Source organism: Euprymna scolopes, chromosome 45 (genome assembly GCF_053919585.1).
Source record: "Euprymna scolopes isolate OS-2025 chromosome 45, ASM5391958v1, whole genome shotgun sequence".
Classification (NCBI taxonomy): Eukaryota; Metazoa; Mollusca; class Cephalopoda; order Sepiida; family Sepiolidae; genus Euprymna; species Euprymna scolopes.
In genome coordinates, this window is record NC_136526.1 from 22,220,074 (window position 1) to 22,233,987 (window position 13,914).

The window sequence follows — 13,914 nt, forward strand, 5'->3', positions numbered from 1 at the left end:
TTAACAGTGTTCAACTATAAAAATAAAACTTACTTCTTAAGGCGGAAATAATTATAAGTAATATTTTGTTACCTACAGACACTTTGTTTGATTCTTCCGGAACCATATATATATATATATATATATATATATATATATATATATATATATTATATTTTAAATATATATATATATATATATATATATATATAATTTTATATTCTATATTTTAAATATTATGCGCAGTTTGTTTTTATATTTCTTTTACATATCCAACATTTTTTCACTTTTTTTTGGCAGTTTATAAATACAATAAATTGTAGTTTAACTTAATGCCTTAACTAGCAAATTCTAGCATTGCTGCAAATATAATTTGATGATTTCTTTATGTCCTCTGATCAGAAGAATAACAAAACTAGCATTCTTTGAAGCTCCGCGGAATAAGGACTTTGTAAATTGTATTTTGGGGTATTCAGTCGAACAATAAATTTGGATTGTAAAGTTCAACTTACAGTGTTAATTGTATTTCTCTCTCATATATATATATATATCAGGGGCGGAGATGGGACTAGTGCCACTCGTGTCCGACACGACCAATAGCGCGGTCAATGTTATTCAAAATGGATTAAAACTCATCCATTAATTTCCAGCAATTACGTATCTATTCAAGTTTATATAACTAAGTACCCAAAAGTTCATGCAGATGGTCTTTGTCCGGCCATCGTCAGATCCATTGAACATCCCATAAAATCGACTATAATATTGTGTATAGAGTTGTGGACTTACTTGCTGACCTAGTTATTTTTCATTGTCATCAATTTTTTTTATTCTAATAAACATATTTTTCTCGTCATAGTAATGAACATCTCTTTTCTTCTATACTTTTGAAAGGAAAAAATTATCTTATCTACTCTATTAACAAGACTAAAAATTATATAGTGTCTTGATTGTTCACAAAAACACCATGCAAGGTACCTTAGTCAATCGTTACTATACAATGGAGAATCACGCAATAGCAACTATGATGTCTTACTTTGGGTTCACGGACCATGGGTTGGGAACTGAAGTTGACAGAGGGCGAGTGGCACGAGTAGCAATAATAGGCTAGAGTCGCAAAGCATTTGATGAAATAACAAGTAAGTCAAAGATCTTACTTGATAACAAAAAGTGGAGCAGAGGGTATATGGTGAAGAAGAAAAAGGTGATTACACATGAATGGATAGTCTGGTGAAAGGTAATTTATTTTATATATATATATATATATATATATATATATATATATATATATAAATATATATATATGATGATGACCTGAAAGAGGCTGGTATTATCATGTATCGTGTTTAGCGAATAGATAAGCCCAGCATTCATGTGCATTCATAGTCATGCTAGGCAATACAGAAAGCCATTGTAAAGAAATAAAAAGTCCACAGTTAAAAAATATAAGATCCATTGTGAAAAGCACGTTTTCTCGGCCACATCAATAGATGATATCATAGTTGCATGCAACAAGTTCTTAGTTGTGCGTTCATTCTACTTTCTTTATCACAATACAGCTCGCCGAGTTGAATTGTTGAAAGCATTCTCCTTTTTCTACCTGGACATTTGAATAAACCATCCAGAAAAGCTGGTTATCTATGGCTTCACTGTGCGGCAAGATGTGACACAAGGCAGAACGTGTGAGAAAGACAGTTCCCCAAAAGGAACACTCTGGTGAACTAACAAATTATAGCGATGAACTAACAAGTCAACAATACCTTCCTCTCAATAACAACAATAGAATACCCCAGCCTGTTTATATACCAATTCTATTGCTTTTAGTATCTATTTGTTTCTAGCTCAGCTGAGTTGCTTAATTCAATAATTTTCAAGTTCGACTGTTGGATGACTAATTTTGAAAAGAAACCCGGATGTTATTTAAGCTGAAACTTTCCTAATATTAAAATCAAGATGAAAATATGTCTGAATTACAAAGACAATAAAACTAATGTTTTTGCTTTTCATAGTGGTCTTAACTTTTGGATGTTTTTAGTTGGAGTATTTTCTTGAATATCTAGTCAATTCATTTGACTTTAGACATTCAAGTACCTTAGCACTTTGGATGTTCCAAACAAGCAAGCCTTTTGAAAATTGGAAAATAAATTGCTCAAGCCATTTATGGTGGCTTTTCGTTATAGTCACAAGCGTTCCAATTACAATAGAAATCACTATGATTCCTTTTTATGTCCATAGTCTAATTCCTATTTTAAACCTTAATATTTATTTTTACGTTCTTTCTCTTGCACCTTTATCTTACAAGTTTATTGAACAAGTCCTGTTGTTTTTTTGTTTAGAAAAATATGTTGGGTTTGGAATGTTTTAACATCCGTTTGTATGTGCATGTCCCAAATTGTTGTTTTCCTGGTTTATGCTCATAATACTTCTCATTGTAGTCTACTTCATAGTTTACATATATTCCAGTGCAGGACCTGAACGATTTTTATATTGATGTTGAGCTAACATAAGCCATCTATAAATATAAAAGCGAAAATGTGTGTGTATGTATGTATGTGTGTGTGCAGTTTTTGTGTATGTCTGCAAAAGGTTTTTTTTTTCCGTCGGCATCCTGCTCGGTTCGCTCTTTCTTAAAACTTTTTATATCACGTCTTATTCGTAATATCTACGACTTAAGAACGGGGATCGCGTGTGTATTTAATTTGCCAGACATTTACCAGCAATTTTACCAGCTATTTTTCCATCGCCGCGTCTTCGAAAAGCGAATGATGGCGCGGGGGAAACAGTAACTGGCTTGTAGCGCAAAACTAGGTTAAACATCACGCCACTTAACTTCCTTGCACCTGTATATTTCACTTTATAAACCTTAACTGAACACGCTTATCAATTCCTCTCCCCTCGTGGCCGAGATTATTAGGTGGCTTGCTTTTTTCCCCTTTCGTTTCCACCTTCGCGTCAAGGCTTCGGGGTTCAATCCTACCTACTTACTAAATTTTTTTTTACATCTCCAAACACCCGGCCAACGTTTTTTTAACACACACATCGCCAAATACCCGGGAAACGCCAGGTACCCCCGCTAGTATATTATATAAATCTCACCTATCTGTTTAAATATATGTATGTGTGTACGCATGTATGTACATTAAATATATGTATGTGTGTATGTATGTACATTAAATATATGTATGTGTGTGCGTAGGAATGTCTGCCTAAAACTTTTCTCATCCGTATCGGACCTGGTTGACATGGTACCGTTTGAAAGGGCGAGGTCTTGATCGAATAAGATGTGAACATTAGAAAAAAACGGTCACTTATTTCCTATAGAAATAGATGTTCACAATGAGGGAGAGTAGCAAAAAAATGGTTCCTTCGTGACAATTTAGCCAAACACGCATGCGCGAAAAACTACTTTCTTGAATTAGTTTGAATAGAAAAAAACGACGTTACTTCGCTGACGCGATCGTAGAGTAGTGGTTATAGTGACTGCGTCGTTGTTCACGCCGACGTATCGGACGTTTTTTTTATTTTTAAAGTTTTAATATTTAAACAGAGTTATTTATGCCATTTTTTGTTCGTTTATTCTTTTTCCCCTTTTTTATTTTTCCATCACATTCGCCATTGTTTTTGTTTTTTCGATTTTTAAAGAAGTTTAAACATTTCAACAGGGTTATTTCGTTCGCTTATTCTTTATTTTCCCTTATATTGTTGTTTTGATTTACATCCCTCCCCCCTCACACCTCACCTAGCCCGGGCAACGCCGGGTACCCCTGCTGGTTCTGATATATGCGCTAATGTTTTTTTTCTTTCATTAAACGATGTGCACATCAGTGATTCTGCAGTTTTATCGATGTTGTGTTGATGAGTTTCATTACTTTCAGAAATATATTTAACTAGCGGGCCGGTGTGGGATGACAGCAGTCTATTTGACCTAATGGTTTCGTGCGAACTCGTCGACAAATTTCGTCTGGATCATCAGGGGCGGGAGATGTGGGCGTAGCATGCTAGTGTGCCTTCCCATCCGAGTACTTGGATCGGATGTTAGTTAGAAGAGGCGACGTAGACTTTCTATCTTGCCCTACCTTCCAGTTTTTAGGACACTCGGACCATAAACTTGTTATGGACCGTTTGGACTTAAGTGCTAGGTTTAAGCTAGCCGGATAGTGGAAGTTCAACAGCACCTTGTTGGAGCTGGAAGACTACCGGTTGAAGGTTACCGAATTAATTCAGCGGGCTTTAGTGGGGGCGGTCACAAGGAGTAAGTGGTGGGTTAGTCTTAAGGCCAAAATTAGACGCTTCTCTGTCCAATACGGCCAACGTCTCGCGTTAGATAAGGCTAAGCCAAAGAAGTGTATAGAGAATAAGCTGACCCTGGCGGTGGATGGGCTTCCTAGAGATAGCTGTAGCTAAACAAGACCTCAGCCGCTTGGCTAGCGAGTTGTATGAAGGTCAGGTAGTTACGGCTTGACTAATGAAAGTCTCTACCGAATCTGTGAATATGGACGATGTCGAGCGTAAGACTACTCTAAGGCATGGTTCGACAGGTACGTTCGGAAAGTTCATAACATGGAAGGACACGCCCTCGTGTCGACTCGGAAGATTTGCGAGGGGTTTCGGGAGAATCTATTGGAGTGCTTTACCCAACTACCCAGACTCAGGGTCGAAGAGTTTGGCAGCTATTTGGCTGACTCATTCCGCCTCACAGAACATGAGGCCATTACTGCGTTGAAACAGGTCGACTGCAACAAGTCCCCGGGGCTTGATGGCCTACCCTACGAATTTTACTTGAGGCTGTTGCCCATGTTGGTCCTTATTCTGAAAGATGTGTTCAACCCTTGGTTTGCTCAGGGTTCCATCCCTGGACAGGTGACAAAAGGAGTGATCACATTGCTGAGGAAAGGTAAACGGCATGGTGGGACGGATAACTTTAATGATTTTAGGCCCTTGGCTCTACTAAACACAGAGTTAAAGATTTTGACAAATACTCTTGCGAATCGCTTGCAGGTTGTCATCACTGACTTGATCGAACCAGACCAGAGCTATGCTGTGAAAGTGAGATCGATTCAAAATAATCTTCATTTGATCCGCACCATCATAGAGGGAATAGAAGACAACATTTTAGATCAGTCCAGGGCATTCGATAGGGTCGACCATCGTTTCCTGGGATCTGTGCTAGAGGCCGGCGGTTTTAATCCGGACTTCCGCATCTTTGTCCTGTATGATAGGCCGATGGTAGCGGTGTAGATCGACGGTATGCTGCCAGAGTCGCTCGTCGTCTCCTGGTTGGTGCGTCAGGGTTGTCCGCTGTCGCCTTTCTTGCACGTCCTGGTGTTGGAACCCCTCCTTCGCAAGTTAAGGGACGAGTCGACTACACCAGTCCTGCGCGGAATTGCTTCACTTTTAGGCACACGAGCCCGGGTTTCCGCATTTGCCGATGACGTCATCATGTTCGTGTCTTGCTCCACCAACGTTCAAGCAGCCACTGAGGCGCTCGCTCGATACGAATAAGTCACAGGGGCCGTCTTCAACCACAGCAAGTCTGTCAACCTGCGGTTGGGGGCCTGGACTGGGGTAAACTCGCTTCCAGGCATCTTTAGCTGGACCGATGGGCCGGTCCATATTCTTGGTGTCCGGTTTGGACCGGGGTTTAAGCCGAAGAAAAATTGGTCGGAAGTACAGAGAAAGGTAAAATCGTCGGTCAAGACTTGGATTGGAAGGAAATTGTCTTTGAAGGGTCGGGCGGAGGCGTATCCTACATACTATTACAAGAAAAATTTTGTTGTAAATAAGAAGACCTTTAGATAAGTAGAAAAAGAGATTAGGATAGACCGAGATTCAAACTTTGTAAGCAAGGTTCAAAAATGGGATTTCGCATTGTTCAGTTTCACATAAAATAGTTTAGATATGTTTGTTGTAAAAGGAATTTTGATTGTTCAATTCTTTTTATGAAAACTTAATAAAAATAAGGTCAGCTAGAGAAGAACAAACAATAGCAATTTAAAAGCATATTGAAAAATAAGTAAGGTCGAAACATAGGAGAGTGAGAATTCTTTGTTGCAGAAGTGTGTTTGGAGAGCGTGTTAGCCACGTGAGTTCGTCACGTTTTTGGACCACACATATGACGTCATAGCAAAAATAAATTCTCAATATAGGAGCTAGGGTCGAAGATGAGTTAGACAGAGGGGAGACGAAGATTGGAGGCAGACGAGTACGGATCGAAGTCAGCACACTCAGCCGAACAGAGCTGACATAATCAGAGGAGGGTCCCTTTAGAAGCGAAGGGAGAACGGTTTAAACATATAAAAACGACTTTGAATTCCTTGACGTCATCATCCTTCGACTGGTCGATGTGATAATAAAGAAGTTATCATCATGTTTTTGTAAAAATGTGTCGTGTCGTCATTCTACAGAAAAGGTAATGTGCAATCATCGTTATTAATGAACTTTGTATAACCCCACCCTAAGTAATGTGTCCCCCTCTCCATCATAAGCAATGGTTCTTCACCTCCTGTGTTGAAAGAACTGCTCACCCTCTCTCCTCGCTCATATATGTGTTAAGAAGAAACCACAGAACTGTATAAATGCTTTCTCTCCCTCATCACCATCGTATATCTTGTATTACATGTACCACTATCTCTTGATATATGATACCCAATATGAAACACCCGGCTATACAACACGTATGTCTTTCTGCTCATCTTTTACCGATTGTCTGTACTTCCTCTCCCTGCAGAATGTCTAACCCGCTTACAAAAGCGCCTCGACTCACTTCTGTGGGACGAGGGTAAGGACTATGTCTGCAGAAAGGTCTGTGTCCAAAGTCCGAGCGAGGGCGGCCTGGGACTGCCCAGTCTCTTGTGTCATAGAAACGCCGAGAGATTGGCTTTCCTGGGTCGTTCGCTAGAGGAGAATGCTCCTTGGGTCCCTGCGGTTGAGAACTCGTTTACCAATCTCAAACCTGACCCTTTGGTAGAAGGTCGTCGTAGACCGAAGGAGGAGAACAAGTTCTTTGCTGAATGCCGAACCGCACTTAGAGCTTTGCCGGGGATCAGTGTCCTCGATCAGCCTAGGAAAAGACTTTATCGGGGGTTAGTGGAGGGCACCGCGAAGGATCCTCTTGGTAGGCGGATGGGATGGTTTATGGAGGAGATCCGCTCTCAATGGAGTTGGGCGCCGGGACAAGATTTTCTGACTAACTCGAAATTTTTCCTGACCTGGCGGCTGGTCCGGAATGCACTGCCCCTCTTTGACGAACTCAACATGTACAAAGAAGAGACACTGTTCTGGTGTCCGCGCTGCGACCAACGCAAGGTCGAACGGTCGACTATGCCTTTTTTCGTCGCAGCCGGATCCAAACCCTATTGAAGTACGTATGGGAGGTAACGGCTCGCATCGATACCGAGTGCCCGTGTGCTCACGATGAAAGGTATTTTGTTTACAACATGAAGCCGCCGTTCCTCAGGGAGGAAAGAATGGTTTTCCTGGCGATCCTAGCAGTAGGGCGAATGGTCATTTGGATCACGCGCCTCAAGTTGGTCTACGAAGGGACATCTGTTCCGGATCGGGATCTGATCGTTTACTTTAAACATCTGCTTAAAGTAAAGATCAGATGCGATTGGAGGAGGTTGCCTAGAGTGGACTTTAATAAGAGGTCGGTGCACAACACTAGTTTGTGCATCGTCGAAGAGCCGAGTTCGAATACGTGTTCCCTCCTTGAGCATGGCACAGGCAGTGCTGGATCCTTCGGAACCCATCCCGATAGGTTAGCAACAGGACATTAGACTCTTGACTGGTGGTATAAATGAGATCCTGCTCCCGTTTTATTTTTTTGGTATTAGAGAACCTCCGAGTCTGCCCACCCCCTTGCACCACATATTTATTTTTGTTATCCCCGATCATCCCCTACTCGGAGGGCACCTCCCCCCACCTCACCCGTTGCTTTATTTTTCCTACTCCTGATAAGACTTCTTCCCAAACCATCATAGGGATCTCCCCGCTTGTTTTTGGTTCCCCGGAAAACAGTGGGTGGTCTAGTCACTTAGATGGACTCCCCCCTGTACTAATCTAACAACCTAGAAGGTATTATACTTTTATTTGCATGAACTTTTTCTTAGCTTCTCCCCTCCAGGAACTGTTTTACATTTAATTCATAAACTTTTCTATCTTTTAATGAAGTTGAAATTTTTTATCATACACACACAAACACACTTTAGTTACAAAGACCCTGTACCCCCCACTCCCCACTTCTTAGAGGGCCTTGTGCCTAAATTTGTTGTCAGTATTTATTTTTCAATATTTTTATAAAATTTTGTCAGCATAAATTATATAACTAAGATCAAAGTGTAGTATCTGTTCTTAGAATTCAAACGGTCTCATCTTTCGCCCCCTTCCCCGTAAACAGTATTAGGAGATGATATTGTTACGAATACTAAAAAATAAATGGCCGTTTGGGTTTTTTTTTATAACATAGCGAGGCGTTCTTTACATGGTTTTTGAAATGTTACAGATAAGCACTCAGCATGCACTGATTTATTCACTTGATTTTTGGAATCAGCATTTCAACGATGTGGTTTTTGGAATATAACATCTTGTCTCAATTTAGTACACGATAAATATATAATATGCATCTTTTTTTAATAGAATATAATGTTCAGTAGGAAATTACGCTATATAATACGGTTACTTGGTCTTTTGGCTAAGATCAAAGTGTAGTATATGGTCTTAGGAATCAAGCGGTCTCATCTTTCGCCCCCCTAAACAGAATTAGGAGATTATATTGTTACTAATACTAAAAGAAAATGGCCGTTTGTTTTTGTTTTGTAAACATAGCGATCGTTCCTCTCCTCTTTAAGCGTAATTTTTTTTTGTACTTATCATTTTTCGTTATACTCTCGTATTTTACTATTTTTAACCCGATAATAACGTTGGTACCATTTTCATAACCTGTAAGTTAATATTTTAATTTGTATGATACCCACATAAAGAGTCTCGTATTATATACATTCTATTGTATATAAATATCGCCATTAAAGCGTGCTGACGTCACATCACGTAACATGACATTTTTCAAATACGTATAAATATCATTAGAATCTATTTAAAAGCATAAGAATTACGTAGTATTTAATGTTAAAATGTCACTTTCGATACTTTTCGTCCGAAGATTGGAGCTTTAATATGATACCAAATTTGGCAATTTTAGTTGTGTCTGTCGAATGTTTTTGGCGGATGTACAAACACACATACATACATACATACATACATACACACATTTTCGCTTATATATATATATATATATATATATATATATATATATATATACATATATATAGAGAGAGAGATAGATAGATAGATAGATAGATAGATAGAATAGATTCCCTTCCTCTATATTTACCACAGCTTCAACACTAAGTAAGCATCGACTACCTTTTTTCTAGGTAAATTACAAATCGGTCTACAGCCCCTTTCTTAGCAAAGACTGCATAAATTGTATGCATTTTACGTAGTTGTGTATCCAAACATTTTTTAATACACTTTTCGCCATAGACAAGACACAGTGCCACTTTGATGTAGGGCGCTACTATCAGGGTCATAAGTTGCTGGGATGCTATGTAGGGAGTTGAGCAGGAAGATGCCTGTTCACATTACACTTAAACTTTTCAACTGAGCCTGACGGATGGAGTATTGTTGCCACATCTGGACAGGAGCTGCTGAGAAAACCTTATGCTGCCTTGATAGAGTTCAAAATAGACTTTGTTTCTTAGTAAGGGGATACCCTTTTCTCTTTCCTGCAACCTCTTTCTCTCAAAAGAGGCGTTGCGAGCCTGTTTCTGCTTTATCGCTATTTTTATGGCAAGTGCTCGTCTGAGTTCCAATCTATGGTCCCCCCTCGCCAAACTTTCACGAGAAACACTCTTCTAGTTGAAAACACTATCAATAATTTCCCTTACTTTCTATCTGTGCCTAAACCTAAACGTAGATTCCATGAACAAAGTTTCTTTCTTAGAACGGCACGCCTGTTGAACTCTTTTCCGTTTCCTTGCTTTCTAGCCGTCTTCAAGTCCAATGTGAACAAATTCTTGATGAGCTGTTCCACTTAAGTTAACAAATTTACCGAGTTTCCACTACTAACGATTACTATGATTCTGATACTGTTCACTCTTTAACCCTTATCCTCGAGTGGCCTTTGGGCCTTGATAAGTGGTGACTCCTAGCAATAAAAATGTCAGTACAGTTGGGAAAGCAGGAACCCGGAAGGATGTTGCAAATCTATCAGTTCTGAGGCAGAAACTATTAGAGTAGAATTCCTTCTTACATCTAGGGATCTCTACTGTGTAGGGGTGGGATTTTGCTGATTGTCGGGTTTGTCGCGGGTATTTACGTCTAGGGGGTACAAGGGCTTGTAGTTCGTCGGAGCAGCTACCATTATAAGGAAAGTCAGTGAGGGAGTGGTTTGCTGGATCCAATGTGGAATTTGCTGTGCAAACAACCTCATGATTGTTGAATGGTGGGGGATTGATTTCTCATTATTTACTACACTGTTGTAGATTTTCCAGACAGCACGGGTTCCTAATTTCTGTGCTTTGATGCGTTTTCTGGTGGTTTTCGTATATTCCCTCTTAGCTGTCGCTATTTCTTCCTTACAAATTACTTCTTCCTTCTATAAACTTTTGTCTGTTTGTATTGGACTTAAATCTGCGTTTTGCATGCTGCCTTTGAGCAATGTCAGCTGCACAAGTAGAAGTAAACCATTGGGGAGAGTGGGGTTTTCTATTGAAGTTCCACGTGGGAACATTGCTTCAATTGGCGTTTGGGACCATTCAGTGATCTCATTTGCGCACTGTTCAGTGGGAAGAGAAAAAGATATTTCCCCATGGGGCATCTCTGATGCGACCCCTGATTGCTTCCAGTCAGCCTTATTATAATACATTGTCGCTTTGAGCAATGGCACTTCAGTTTTGGGTCGAGCATTTAGGGCGATTTCAGCCATTATCACAGCGTGATTAGCATTCCCGAATGGGCTATGGACATTCGTTACACAATCATCGAGAACTGTGGTCAGAAATAGATCTAGAAGTGAAGCATGTTGATCTTGCCTGTCTGGGAAACGTCTCGGAAACGTAACCGTCTGTGATATGGAATGAGATATAAAGAAGCTCTGTGTTAGTATACTAGCTGCATCTGTGTAAGTAGAGAATTCAAGCCAATTACTGTGGTTGACATTGAAGTCACCAAATGCATGTACTTGTGCGCTAGTATCGAGAGAGAGAGAGAGAGAAAGAGAGAGAGAGAGAGAGAGAGAGTTAGGGTAGTGTCCTTTTAATTCATTTACATTCTAGTCAAGTATGCCAGCAATATATCGAATGATAACTGCTGTTCTGACATAGATAGCATATTTTCTCTTCCGATTGTGGATGTGCGATTTAAGAATAACCTTAAATATTCTGTTGTACTTAGCTGTGACCTGTTTTTCATTTTCATTTTCTTTATTGTATCAGTTTCGTGTATCCCCAAATATTTTAGCTTATATAGCTGTCAACATTCTTTATGAGATTTTTTGTTGTAGGTTTAAGGTCATCTTAATGGGCATGCCTCTTTTCGTTATGAGAATAGCACATTATTATTATTATTATTATTATTATTATTATTATTATTATTATTATTATCGGCCCACATGGAGCTTTCACACAAGTCAACAAACGATCTGATTGGAAACCTGTGGTGTTCTCTGGAAGCTGAGTAACAACAAGTCTCCTCAGACGTCCAGCTCTCTCTACCCCCTTCGATAGCATTTGCAAAGTAATTTGCATGATCGCAACAGCCGTTTACCATTGATTTCTCGCTGGTAGTGGCCATTGGTTTATACTGGAATTTGAGTGGCACTCAACCTCTCCAAGGTCCCAGTTCTCTATGCGCTTGTCCAGCCAAGGTCTGGTTGGCGCGCGCTCCTCGGTCTTTCAGTCCTTATTGTCCGTTCTCGGCCCTTTGGTATCACTTATTTTTATTGGGGGGAACGGTGATGAAACAATGGGGTGGATGCATGATGGGGGGGGGTGTAATCTACTCTCGAGGAGCTGTAATACAAATAGTTATGAAAATCAATCAATCTTTGTAAAATAGAATTTACAACATTATTATTCAACAAGGAATACAAGTTGAAAAATTTAAATTTCCTTATTCCAGGAAGTTTCAAAGAATCGCTCTTATCCTCAAAGGAAAATAGTTTGCAAAATAATATGTATATAATTTTGTATGTTAGCACATTAATTGAAAGCTCCAAAATACAAGAGGAGTCATATTTCTATAAAATTTGATAATGTACATGTGCATATGTCAAAACGAATGAAATCCAAGTTCGATTAAAAAAATTGAAAAATGTGGTACAACCCCCCCCCCAAAAAAAAAGATATTGGTTGATTAGATGTAGAACTGAAAGTGAAACCGTCCAATAGTAATTGTAATAATCTGAGTGGTGAAAGTCAATTATTGGTAAACTTGAGAAAATTCTATGGCGAAGATGGCTTCTTAATAATGCGTTAAAAGATTTTTCCCCGCGAAAATATTAAGTTATACTCATTTTAAGTATACAGAATTATTCAGTTTGTAAACACTTGATCATTTACAAAACAAATATATGATTTCTCACATTCTGTATATATATATATATATATATATATATATATATATATATATATATATATATATATATATATATACAGAATGTGAGAAATCATATATTTTTTCCACAGCCAAAGTCGCAGCCCAGAAGAGCCATGACAGCCAACAAACCGCAAAAAACGCTTCCCCCTTATTTGGGCTCATCAGTTAGACATAACCGAACTCAGGATTCGAAACTCGAGCCTTTTGTATGCAAAGTGAGCGCTCTGCCACCTGAGCAAACTTTGCCACTTGAGCAAACCCGCCACTGGTTTATGTGGCGGGTTTGCTCCGGTGGCAGAGCGCTCGCCTTGCATGCAAGAGGCTGGAGTTTCGAATCCTGAGTTCGGTTATGACTAACTGATGAACCCAAATGAGAGCGAAAGTCGAGTCTTGAACTTCCGGTTTGTTGGCTGTCACGACTCTTATGAGCTGCGACGTTGTTTGGCTGTGGTAAATTATATATATATATATATATATAATTGATTGTAATTATAATATCCCAACTCTCCCTCATTCTTTCTTATTGCTGGACTACTTAGAGTGAACTACACACTAGTGTTAATGCAATGGTTTTGATTTGAACTTAGACTAAATATAAATAACAATCTAAAACGTCTCAGAAACGATCGTACACAAAATTGCTGTTTACTTTGAATTCTTCTAACGCACGTAAATGAATATCTTGTAAATCTGTTGCCTTGGCATCTTTTATATATATAATAAATCATAAAAATATATAAGTCAATTAAACACCATAGAATTTTTCCGGATTTCATAGCTGTAAAAACTCGTCAGGCTTAAACTTATTGCTCAGCTATATGCATATATGGATCCCTGTCGAAGTAAATACTGAAAATCAATACATCATATAATGTATCTCCGTAGATTTTATGTTGATACATGAAATAATATATGCACACACACACACACACACACACACACACACACATATATATATATATATATATATATATATATATATATATATATATATATATATATATATAAGTCCCCCTCTTTGGGTAAGACCAGTGGCGTAAATGATCTCACCCTCTACTTAATTGGCTTTAAATGCGAGGCTCGGTGTTTGTTTTTGAACAAAGACAAACGGCTTGAGCACTATAGAGTGGTGGTCGAATGTTTGTTTGAAATGAATATTTGTTGAGATATTTGCGGGCGCTGCTCGTGTGATTCGATGGTTAGAAGTGCTGACGATTAACGCGATGGTTCTAAGTTCAATCCTCGGCTAGGGAAAGGCGCTAGTTCAACTGCGCTAATGAGTTG